General features: G+C 38.9%; 1 protein-coding gene across 2 annotated transcripts in view; it reads left to right on the forward strand.

The window, feature by feature from the left end:
- Positions 1-13032, forward strand: part of SUGCT (succinyl-CoA:glutarate-CoA transferase) — a 754504-nt gene that overhangs the window by 730326 nt on the left and 11146 nt on the right. The window lies entirely within an intron of this gene.

Genomic DNA, 13032 nt, shown 5'->3' on the forward strand with positions numbered 1-13032 from the left:
TCTTTTATGGAATTCAGAATATCATGTGGGAACCTTCTCATTAGAGTACTTCCTTTTTACTTATTTATTTTTCCTAATAAACAAAATAAAATTTTGCTGACACAGACAATAAAATGTATTAACACAGATGACAAATTATTCTTTTATTCATTAATCAATAACTTTTTACAGACAATAATCTACAAATCATTATCTGAGACTGAGTCTTCCTGTTTTACAGACCTTTAGACTTAGAGACCTAAGAGTATTTATATTTCAAATTTGGTTCTCATTAATTTTGGATATATGATCATGTATTATAGATGATGACAACTAAATTGATGTTTATCTTTGTGCTATCTTGTTAAAGAAATTCCTAAACAAATTGTTGGTTTAATTATGATTACACAGGAAATGTTTCAGATACTCCTAAAAATAAGCGTGCTCAAACACAGAACAAGTACCCGTTGTAGACAAAGAATTGATTTACTAGTTATAATCCACTTGTATATTTTACTAGAGTAAGTTTTCTTATGGGTTTGTAAGACATCTCTGACATAATTTCGTTTATTTGTAAGAAATAATATGTTTCATATTTTTCATTACCTATGCTGGATTGTGAATTGGGCAAAATTAATGAAGCTTCGATGTGGAAAGAAATGTCTTCCCATTCAGCATGGGCTGAGGATATCCTAAACATTTCATAGACAATGGACATCTCTACCCTTAGTGTGAGTAGAGAACCAATTTTATTTCTTGGAAACTGTGCAGATGGCCCTTTGGGGAGAGAGAATATTACTCGTGTATTTAATTAGTACATAAAAAATAAATGACCATACTCAGATTCACAATGAAACTGTGAAAATAAAAACATTTCAGATTTTCAGTACTAATTAGCCCTTTTCACTTTGTGTGTTAAATACTTTTAAATAATTCAAAAGATACTGGGAAAGAATAACCACAGAATTAATATTAGGAGCATTGGTAGGGCATTTTGTAAGCATCAATCTAAATAGTTAATAAGGAGAATATGGAGAAGGGGAAGAAACAGTAAATAGGAAAATGTTTGTGTACCACAACAGACACATATCATTATTGTTCTTATTATATGAAATTTGCAACATCCACTACCAAAGAAACATGGGAAACAAAATAAGGTTATTGTACAATTGTAAAAATTACAGTCTCATAGAAATAAGAAACAAGACTTATATTTTCCAAGTAGAAAAACAGATAGTCATTCAAAAAAATTGAAAAAAAAAACTTATGTTCTTCCAGGAAGAAATAATAAGCATTTTTAAAAGTCTGACGGTGTTTTCCTGACCCATTTTACATGGTTCATGGAGTCTTACCTATTATTGTCATAATAAAAGCTTAACATCTAAACAAATTAAATTAAGGTAAATGTGGTATCACACCAACACCCAGATGATAAAACCTTTAAGTGAGAAGTAAAATTACCTTTTGCATTCTTGTTCATTTCTGAAAATGTAGAGACTCTTTCCCTTCATTCATTTGTTCATTTAACAAATATTTATTGAGCATGTTAATTTACTAGACTCTGGGCATACAATGCAAAGAAAACAGATAAGATTCCTGCCCTCACAGAACTTAAAATTGTTCTTGAACACCTGTTTTTATCCAACTTATAAAGTGGATCTTTATACTCAAAGATTTCGCACAGCTGTTGGAATGTTTCATTTTTGGAATATTGCAAGGCCTCTTTCTTGTGGGTAACATACATGCAAGTTGCACAATTCTGTAAGTCAGGTGCAGTGAGAATAGACACATTGCATTTAACATTTTCTTGTCTACATGAGACTGTTTTGGTTCATGTTCACTGAAAATGCCTCACCTTGCTTTTAGATCTGTTTGACAGAGTTTGTTTTTTTGAGGTTGTGAGCAATTTGAGTTTCCTTGTTTTAGAAACCCGAAGAATGAATTCAAAGCTTGGGTGAACTCAATCAATCCCTCGTTCACTCTCTCTTGAGGAAATACAAAGATCTCTACCATTATAAAATGTACATTCTAGCAGTGAAAGACAGATAAAGAATGGTAGATGTACATGAAAAGTACTCCGGAAGAAAGGAGGTAAACTGGGCTAAGGGGTGATGGGAAGTAGCAGTCAGGGTGGCAGGATGAAAAAAAGTGAAAGTGAAGCTGGGCGTAGTGGCTCACACCTGTAATCTCAGCTCTTTGGGAGGCCAAGGCGGGCAGATCACGAGGTCGGGAGATGGAGACCATCCTGGCCAACATGGTGAAACCCCGTCTCTACTAAAAATACAAAAATTAGCTGGGCATGGTGGCGCATGTGTAATCCCAGCTACTCGGAAGGCTGAAGCAGGAGAATCGCTTGAACCAGGGATTCAGAGGTTGCAATGAGCTGAGATCATGCAACTGCACTCCAGCCTGGTGACAGAGAGAGACTCTCTCAAAAAAAAAAAAAAAAAAAAAAAAAGTTGACATGAGTCAGTGTAGACCTCACTGAGCAGAAATGCGAAGGACTTGAGAGAATGATGTGAGTAGATTTTAGGAGGAAGAATGTTCCCAGCAGAGAAGAATGGCTGGAGGAAAGGTCCCAAGGAGAAACATGCCTGGTGAACAACAAGGAGGCCAGTGTGGCTAGGGCAGACTGAGCCAAAGGGAGCACCACAAGAGAGGAAGGCACAGGATGGCTTGGTGGGAAGGGGAGTGGATTATGTAGAACCCCATAGCCTATTGTGAAGAGCAAGGGAAAGCTTCACAGTGTTTTGAGCAGAGGAATGACATGACTGGACTTGTTTTTAAAGGGTGACTCCAGCTGCTTTGTTGAGAATACACTGAAGGAAAGCCTGCAGGCAGGCAGAGCTGGTAGTGATATTTCCCTTGACCTCTTTGCAACACTTGTGAAGGGGTGGCTCAGCCCGCAGCTCTAAACCCATCACGGGAAGGGGAGTACTCAAGTGAGTGGGTACAGAAGCCAGGGCAAATGAACACTGGAACAAGCCAGTTGCTTCTCTCTGGTGGGAACAGACTTTGTACAGGACCCGCGGCAGCATCCAAGCGTGTTACAATGCTCTTTTAACTCTGCTGTCTGGGAAGGGGTGTCTGCAACTCCCAGAGCCCCAGAAGACATGTAATACAATCAGTGCTCTTTTAGCATTTTCCATCTGCAGATGGCTAAGTGTAAACCAGCTCAGTGGAGGGTCAGGGTGACAACCTTTTACACCCTGCCCTCTTGGTATCCAAGTTTTTGTCCAGTGTCCAGGAAGAATCAGGTTACCCACATGAATTGAAGGCTGGTGTATGCAGAGGATTTTATTGAGAGGTGGAAGTGGCCCTCAGTGGGACGGGGAGCTGGAAGGGGATAGAGTGGGAAGATAATTTTCTCCTGAATGACCAAACTCTTCTTGGAAGTCCCACCATCAAGCCACCCCTCTGAAGTCAGCCTACTTTTCCCTGACATGTGGCTTCTGCTTCTCTTCTCCTCATCTCTGCCTCTCCACTCTGCTCTCCTGACAGTGGAGCTTGGGGTTTTTATGGATACAGGGTGGGGGTCAGGGTGGGCCAGGATGGTTTTGGAAAAGGCAACATTCGGGTGGAAAAACAGGGATGTTAAAGTTCTCATTTTTGGCTGCAGGTCCAGGCTTGAGGGTGGGGTCCTCACCAGGGACCACCCTCTTCTACCCAGTATTTCCCTGCCTCCTGTCAGTATCAGTAGGAGGCTCTCACAGAAATCCAGCAAGAGATGATGGTAACTACCATTAGGCTGGTTGTAAAAAGTGGTTGGATTTTGTATGTGTTTAGAAGATAGAATCAATAGAATTTGCTGATGGATTGGATATGGCATGTAAGAGAAAGAGAAGAGAGTCAAGATGACTTCGCTTAGAAATGTAGTGCAAAATAATACTGATCTGTATGCCTTGACCTCCCTTTAGTTCTATATTTCACATATTTCTGGTGGTCTTGTTTTCTAATCTAGGAATCTAGTGGGTTTTGGTTTTTGGGGTTTTTTTGTTTTTGTTTTTTTTTGTCTAACATTTTCAGCAGTTACTGATGGAATACTCATATGGTAGATGCTGTGGAGGATACACAATGAACAAAACATTAATTTTGTTGTCAGCAAAGATTGCAAGAGATAATGCAATTAGAAAGTGAGGTACAACATTGAGGAGAAGCAGATCAAATGTTACAGGGAGTCAAAGAAGAGAGATGTTTCTTTGGACTATAGGAAAAGGGGAAGGTTCAACATTAAGTTAGCCTAAATAGAGCTTTGAGAATATTGTAGACTTGAGGATTGCCAAACTGAGATGCATTCCATTTTGGCACATAGACCCACACAGCCTCAGGTCCAGAGGAGAGTAAGTGCAGTTTGGCTGGAGGAAACAGCAGGGAAAAAAGACTGAACAAGTTGTCCTCATATTGCACAGTACTTTGAACCAAGAGGATAACAGAAGAGATCAGAAGTGTGGGTGTATGTGAAAGACATTTTCAGAGATAGGACTGTGGGGCTAGCAAGGTGTAAGTAAGGCCAGGGATTAGAGTGCTGTTATTAAGAGGATGGTCATGCCAAAACTCAAATAGGGGCATAGAGAGACAAAGGACTTTCTCCTAAAACATTTCCATCTGGACTGCACAGGCAAGGTGAAAGGGGAAAACTAAGATCAATTCTTTGACAAATAATTAACACATTCCCTTTTTGTTAGCAGCAGTTTTGGGGTCCTAATTTTCTTGATTCTCTCTTTGCTTGAAATATAACCGTGATTTGTGTGATCTTAAGGACTCTGGGGAAAGAATAGAAGATGGTTGATATAAGACTAATTATTTTACTATAGTGACTAAGACATTCAGAAAAAAATTATTTAATTACAAAAGACTAGTATCATCAGGTTTACAGAAAAACTTTTCAAAGCTCATTTGGGGTAAGAGGCATAAATAACCACCTACTCTAGCTCTGTTTAGTTCCTCCTTTTAAAATTGAATCAAAATGTGATCTGGCTTCTCTGACTGGAAACTTCCGGTATTTTCCTTAATGGAGCACAGAGGCAGAGGAGGTGAGGAGAAGGTCACTACTTTGAAGGACTATGAAGCTTAAAATGTTCTGGCTATAGACTTCAGCTGAACCAATTTTGTTTTCCATGGTGAAATCTAACCAAAGTCTTGGGAATGCGCCCAAAGAGCTTGTATTGAATATTTGAATTCTAGAAGGCAAAGAAGTGGAACAATTGATTATTTTGGCAAAGAGCACATTGTCGGCAAGGTGTTTCTTCACCCATTCGAGTGTTCACGAGTGTCTAAAATAATAAGAAGCAAACAGTAGTGTTGGGGAAAAAAAAAAAAACATTCAGGAGAGAGCTTCTTCCAGTCCCACATTTTTCAGAGACCTCAGAGGAAGGTTTGGGTAGCACACTTTGAGGGGAGACAGCATGTTTACTAATGAATATGAATAGTATTTCCTTATGGGCCATATATTTTTCCAGTAGGAAATGGATAAATCTACTATGACATTTCAGTGGGTTGGAACAAGATAGATAAATCAAATACAGGTTGCCCTGTTACTTTTTCAAATGAAAGATAAATGCCTTAATGGATTAGCAGTCATGAAATATATAAGTATTTATAACACAGTACTGCTTTATAACACCATCTGCTAAAGAATTGTATTTATCCAGCCACTGATATGAGAGCAGATTTTCTTCCACATTATGCAGGGAGGAAGTACATCCCAGTGTTAACGAGCACGCACTTTGTATTTAACCAGCCTAAGTTCTAATGAAATTCTTCAGTTGACAAGCTGTGTAATTTTGATACAGTTACTTAACCCCACTTTCTTCATTGAGAAAATGATCCTAGGTATCATAATGATCCTACCTTTTAAATTCATTTAGTGTATCAAAGAAGGTAATATATAGAAAGCATTCCACCAAGTGCTTAACACATGTAAGTACTCAATAAATAATAGTTAGTATCATCATTCCACTGGCCAAAATTGGCTACACGCATAATGAGCCATTTCAAAGTATTTGGAACGTCTGGAGTGAATGCTTTTTAAAGGAGTGCTGAGGAACTAGATTAATGAGTTTCTCCTCTAGTCCAGGCAAGTGGGTCTCTACACTGAAACTGAGGCATGTGATCAATCTTAATAGGCTAATTTGTGGTAAGGTAACAAACAATTCCCAAATAACAGTGTCTTAAAACAACACAAATGTATTTCTTGCTCACATTACCTGTCCATCATGGGCTGACAGGTACCCAGGCTGGTGGAGCAGTCACCATTCTCACACACTGCCAGGGACAGGGAGAATGACAGTGTCTTAAATCAGCAATTGAGGGTTCTGTCCTGGAGATGACATACACATTTATTTTCTTTGTTTGTTTTTGTTTGTTTGTTTGTTTTGTGTTGTTTTTTTAAGATGGAGTCTCACTTTGTCACCCATGTTGGAGTGCAGTGGTGTGATCTCAGCTCACTCCAACCTCCACCTTCCGGGTTCAAGCGATTCTCCTGCCTCAGCCTCCTGAGTAGCTAGCATTATAGGCGTGCATCACCATGCCTGGCTAATTTTTGTTTTTTTGGTAGAGAAGGGTTTAACTACATTGGCCAGGCTGGTCTCAAACTCCCGACCTCATGATCTGCCCACCTCAGCCTCCCAAAGTGCTAGGATGACAGACATGAGCCACCGCATCTGGCCCACTTTTTTTTTTTTTTTTTTTTAACTTTAAGTTGTAGGGTACATGTGCACAACGTGCAGGTTTGTTACATATGCATACATGTGCCATGTTGGTGTGCTGCACCCATTAACTCGTCATTTACATTAGGCATATCTCCTAATGCTATCCCTCCCCCCTCCCCACCCACAACAGGCCTGGGTGTGTGATGTTCCCCTTCCTGTGTCCAGGTGTTCTCATTGTTCAATTCCCACCTATGAGTGAGAACATGTGGTATTTGGTTTTCTGTTCTTGCGATACTTTGCTGAGAATGATGGTTTTCGGCTTCATCCATGTCCCGACAAAGGACATGAACTCATCCTTTTCTATGGCTGCATGGTATTCCATGGTGTATATGTGCCACATTTTCTTAATCCAGTCTGTCATTGATGCACATTTGGGTTGGTTCCAAGTCTTTGCTATTGTGAATAGTGCTGCAGTAAACATAAGTGTGCATGTGTCTTTATAGCAGCATGATTTATAATCCTTTGAATATATACCCAGTAATGGGATGACTGGGTCAAATGGTATTTCTAGTTCCAGATCCTTGAGGAATCACCACTGTCTTCCACAATAGTTGAACTAGTTTACAGTCCCACCAACAGTGTAAAAGTGTTCCTATTTCTCCACAACCTCTCCAGCACCTGTTGTTTCCTGACTTTTTAATGATCGCCATTCTAACTGGTGTGAGATGGTATCTCATTGTGGTTTTGATCTGTATTTCTCTGATGGCCAGTGATGATGAGCATTTTTTCATATGTCTGTTGGCTACATAAATGTCTTCTTTTGAGAACTGTCTGTTCATATCCTTCGCCCACTTTTTGATGGGGTTGTTTTTTTCTTGTAAATTTGTTTGAGTTCTTTGTAGATTGTGGATATTAGCCCTTTGTCAGATGAGTCGATTGCAAAAATTTTCTCCCATTCTGTAGGTTACCTGTTCACTGTGATGGTAGTTTCTTTTGCTGTGAAGAAGCTCTTTAGTTTAATTAGATCTCATTTGTCCATTTTGGCTTTCATTGCCATTGCTTTTGGTATTTTAGACATGAAGTCCTTGCTCATGCCTATGTCCTGAATGGTATTTCCTAGGTTTTCTTCTAGGGTTATTATGTTTTAGGTCTAACATTTAAGTCTTTAATCCATCTTAAATTAATTTTTGTATAAGGTGTAAGGAAGGGATCCAGTTTCAGCTTTCTACATATGGCTAGCCAATTTTTCCAGCACCGTTTATTAAATAGGGAATCCTTTCCTCATTTCTTGTTTTTGTCAGGTTTGTCAAAGATCAGATGGCTGTAGATGTATGGTATTATTTCTGAGGGCTCTGTTCTGTTCCATTGGTCTATATCTCTGTTTTGGTACCAGTATCATGCTGTTTTGGTTATTGTAGCCTTATAGTATAGTTTGAAGTCAGGTAGCATGATGCCTCCAGCTTTGTTCTTTTGGTTTAAGATTGTCTTGGAAATGCAGTCTCTTTTTTGGTTCCATATGCACTTTGAAGTAGTTTTTTCCAATTCTGTGAAGAAAGTCATTGGTAGCTTCATGGGGATGGCATTGAATCTATAAGTTTCCTTGGGTAGTATGGCCATTTTCATGATATTGATTCTTCCTACCCATGAGCATGGAATGTTCTTCCATTTGTTTGTGTCCTCTTTTATTTTGTTGAGCAATGGTTTGTAGTTCTCCTTGAAGAGGTCCTTCACATCCCTTGTAAGTTGGATTCCTAGGTATTTTATTCTCTTTGAAGCAGTTGTGAATGGGAATTCATTCATGATTTGGCTCTCTGTCTTTTATTGGTGTATAAGAATGCTTGTGATTTTTGCACATTGATTTTGTATCCTGAGACTTTGCTGAAGTTGCTTATCAGCTTAAGTAAACAAACAAAGCCTCCAAGAAATATGGGACAATGTGAAAAGACCAAATCTACATCTGATTGGTGTACCTGAAAGTGACTGGGAGAATGGAACTGAGTTGTAAAACACTCTGCAGGATATTATCCAGGAGAACTTCCCCAACCTAGCAAGGCAGGCCAACATTCAAATTCAGGAAATACAGAGAACTCCACAAAGATACTCCTCAAGAAGAGCAACTCCAAGACCCATAACTGTCAGATTCACCAAAGTTGAAATGATGGAAAAAATGTTAAGGGCAGCCAGAGAGAAATGTCAGGGTACCCACAAAGGGAAGCCCATCAGACTAACAGCAGATCTCTCGGCATAAACTCTCCAAGCCAGAAGAGAGTGGGGGCCAATATTAAACATTCTTAAAGAAAAGTATTTTCAACCCAGAATTTCATATCCAGCCAAACTAAGTTTCATAAGTAAAGGAGAAATAAAATCCTTTACAGACAAGCAAATGCTGAGAGATTTTGTCACCACCAGGCCTGCCCTACAAGAGCTCCTGAAGGAAGCACGAAGCATGGAAAGGAACAACCGGTACCAGCAACTGCAAAAACATGCCAAATTGTAAAGTTCACTGATGCTAGGAAGAAACTGCATCAACTAATGAGCAAAATAACCAGCTAACATCATAATGACAGGATCAAATTCACACATAACAATATTAACCTTAAATGTAAATGGGCTAAATGCCCCAATTAAAAGACACAGACTGGCAAATTGAATAACGAGTCGAGACCCATCAGTGTGCTGTATTCAGGAGACCCATTTCACGTGCAGAGACACACATAGGCTCAAAATAAAGGGATGGAGGAAGATCTACCAGGCAAATGGAAAACAAAAAAAGGCAAGAGTTGCCATCCTAGTCTCTGATAAAACAGACTTTAAACCAACAAAGATCAAAAGAGACAAAGAAGGCCATTACATAATGGTAAAGGGATCAATTCAACAAGAAGAGCTAACTATCCTGAATATATATGCACCCAATACAGGAGCACCCAGATTCATAAAGCAAGTCCTTCGAGATCTACAAAGAGACTTAGACTCCCATACAATAATAATGGGAGACTTTAACACCCCACTATCAACATTAGACAGATCAACGAGACAGAACTTTGAGAAGGATATCCAGGAATTGAACTCAGCTCTGTACCAAGCAGACCTAATAGACATCTACAGAACTCTCCACCCCAAATCAACAGAACATACATTCTTCTCAGCACCACATCGCACTTATTCCAAAATTGACCACATAGTTGGAAGTAAAGCAGTCCTCAGCAAATATAAAAGAACAGAAATTATAACAAATTGTCTCTCAGACCACAGTGCAATCAAACTAGAACTCAGGATTAAGAAACTCACTCAAAACCGCTCAACTTTACGGAAACTGAACAACCTGCCCCTGAATGACTACTGCGTTCATAATGAAATGAAGGCAGAAATAAAGATGTTCTTTGAAACCAATGAGGGCAAAGACACAACATACCAGAATCTCTGGGACACATTTAAAGCAATGTGTAGAGGGAAATTTATGGCACTAAATGTCCACAAGAGAAAGCAGGAAAGATCTAAAATTGACACCCTAACATCACAATTAAAAGAATTAGAGAAGCAAGAGCAAACACATTCAAAGCTAGCAGAAGGCAACTAAGATCAGAGCAGAACTGAAGGAGATAGAGACACAAAAAACTCTTCAAAAAAATCAATGAATCCAGGAGTTGGTTTTTTGAAAAAAATCAACAAAATTGATAGACCACTAGCAAGACTAATAAAGAAGAAAAGAGAGAAGAATCAAATAGACACAATAAAAAATGATAAAGGAGATATCACCACCAATCCTACAGAAATACAAACTACCATCAGAGAATACTATAAACACCTCTACGCAAATAAACTAGAAAATCTACAAGAAATGGATAAATTCCTGGACACATACACCCTCCTAAGACTAAACCAGGAAGAAGTTGAATCCCTGAATAGACCAATAACCGGCTCTGAAATTGAGGCAGTAATTAATAGCCTACCAACCAAAAAAAGTCCAGGACCAGATGGATTCACAGCCGAATTCTACCAGAGTTTCAAGGAGGAGCTGATACCATTCCTTATGAAACTATTCCATTCAATAGAAAAAGAGGGAATCTTCCCGACCTTATTTTATGAGGCCAGCATCATCCTGATACCAAAGCCTGGCAGAGACACAACAGAAAAAGAGAATTTTAGATCAATATCCCTGATGAACATTGATGCAAATATCCTCAATAAAATACAGGCCTTCATGCTAAAAACTCTCAATAAATTAGGTATTGATGAGACGTATCTCAAAATAATAAGAGCTATTATGACAAACCCACAGCCAATATCATACTGAATGGGCAAAAACTGGAAACATTCCCTTTGAAAACTGGCACAAGACAGGGATGCCCTCTCTCACCACTCCTATTCAACATAGTGTTGGAAGTTCTGGCCAGGGCAATCAGGCAGGATAAAGAAATAAAGCGTATTCAATTAGGAAAAGAGGAAGTCAAATTATCCCTGTTTGCAGATGACATGATTGTATATTTAGAAAACCCCATCGTCTCACCCCAAAATCTCCTTAAGCTGATAACCACAATTCTTTCATTCACAATTCATTGGGCTCACACAGTTTTACCCAACCCCAAAGGGACCAGGGTGTGTAATACTGTCATATTCCTGGAAACTAGTGTAAAGGAAAGTAAAAAAATCTCAGGACCCCCAAACTTCTTTGCAAAAGGGAAAGTTAAGACTGGAGGCTGAGTCATGCAATGCCCTTTTCCAAATGAAGCTGTTACTGGCATTATACATCAGCCAGATTCCTACAAGGTGAAAGGCCTTGAGCATCTATGAAGGACTGCTCCCACAGATCAATCATGGGTAAATCTTTTGCTGGCCTCCCAGAAGCAAGGGCGTGCCAATTATAACTTTAGGTCTGCAATCTAAGTCTAGCTCCTAAATTTAAAGTCTGTTGGATTCCACAGTGATGGGGTAGATTGCAAGCTTATCTTTCCAGGTGCAGAACAAAGATAAGAGGAGACCAATTATTTCCACCTACCCAGAGACACTTGCATAATTTACACTTCCGTTACTTCTTTTTCTCTTCAAACATTCACCTTATTACATGTAAAATGTAGATTTACCTGGCACTAACTAAGGTCTCACAGGAATGTAACCATCCACTTTACCTTGTACCTGGCCCTCTTCCTACATGTTTTCTCTCCCCTTTAAGGACATGTATATATACTGGACAGCCTGAAAGCTCTTGGGAAAACAGCTACAGATGTGTCTATGGCTCGTGGTTTTCCTGGATGTACCCTAAAGCTGGCTTAATAAACCTCCATGATTGAGACTTTTTCCTCAGTGCCTGATTTCAGTTGTCAGCAGAAACTGGAAATTTGGTGGATAACACTGATGACTATCAAAGGGTCATTGATGTGGTTAAAAATAGACAACCTATAGATACTGGCACTTGAGGCCCTCCTTATTGAGTTAAAAAACAATGAGCCAAAAATTGATTCAAGCAGTAGTGATCTATGGCGTTTTTGAACTCTGAATGAGTCTAGAGACCTATCTACGTTGGTGGTACATACCACAAGATGCCTTGAGTTTCTGGGATGCCTGGTCCCGTAAGCAGTGCCACGGATTGAGTTCTTCTGTTAAAAATATCCAAAGTCATATTTATTCTCTATGGCCTTATCCCACCATTCCATGCTAGTTAAATAGTTTTTTCGGTTTTTATCTCACATCTAATGGGTTTAATGTGTTCTAAGTGTATGAATCCATTTGGTGCATTGGATGCTATGGCTGAGAGGTGCCATATAAAAATATTGTTATTGTTATGATGATGAGTTCAAGCACTGGAGGGGAAATTGTGCAATAACTTAGTACTGGAGCTATCATTATTTTCAACAAAATGAAGTTTGGCTTCTTACTACACTTCTAAGCCTTGAAGATTAAATGGTATCTACAGCATGTATCTTAGCAATGAGCCAAAGAAGTCCAAAGAAAAAACGTTTGTTATAACAAACATTTCATATATTATAAAACAGATGTTCACTTTTAAGTATTCTTGATACTTTAAGAAGTTGATGATACCCACGTCAGAAATTAAGAAAAAAAAATCAAATTAAAAAAATCCACACATTTAGGGTATTTTTCCATTTATTAAATTTTATTCACTCTTATTTCCAGTGTGATCAGATTGGCCAGCTATGTTAATTAATTTAACCCTTAGTGCTGATCAGTTGCCAGTTAGCTGTGAGGTTGCGCAATAGTTTGTTTCATTGCTGTAGAAATGCATCATTAGGATGGAAGGTGCATGGAGTTCTGGAAAAAGGGACTGTTTAGGTCTCTTCCCTCATGATGATGTGATATTATGTTCCCATTACTTGAATATTCATTATGGTTTCCCACATGTTTTTGGCTACCTCTGTTTCCTGCAACTGTTTACATTATTAAGTTG

The sequence above is a fragment of the Papio anubis genome, chromosome 4 (genome assembly GCF_008728515.1).
Source record: "Papio anubis isolate 15944 chromosome 4, Panubis1.0, whole genome shotgun sequence".
Taxonomy (NCBI): Eukaryota; Metazoa; Chordata; class Mammalia; order Primates; family Cercopithecidae; genus Papio; species Papio anubis.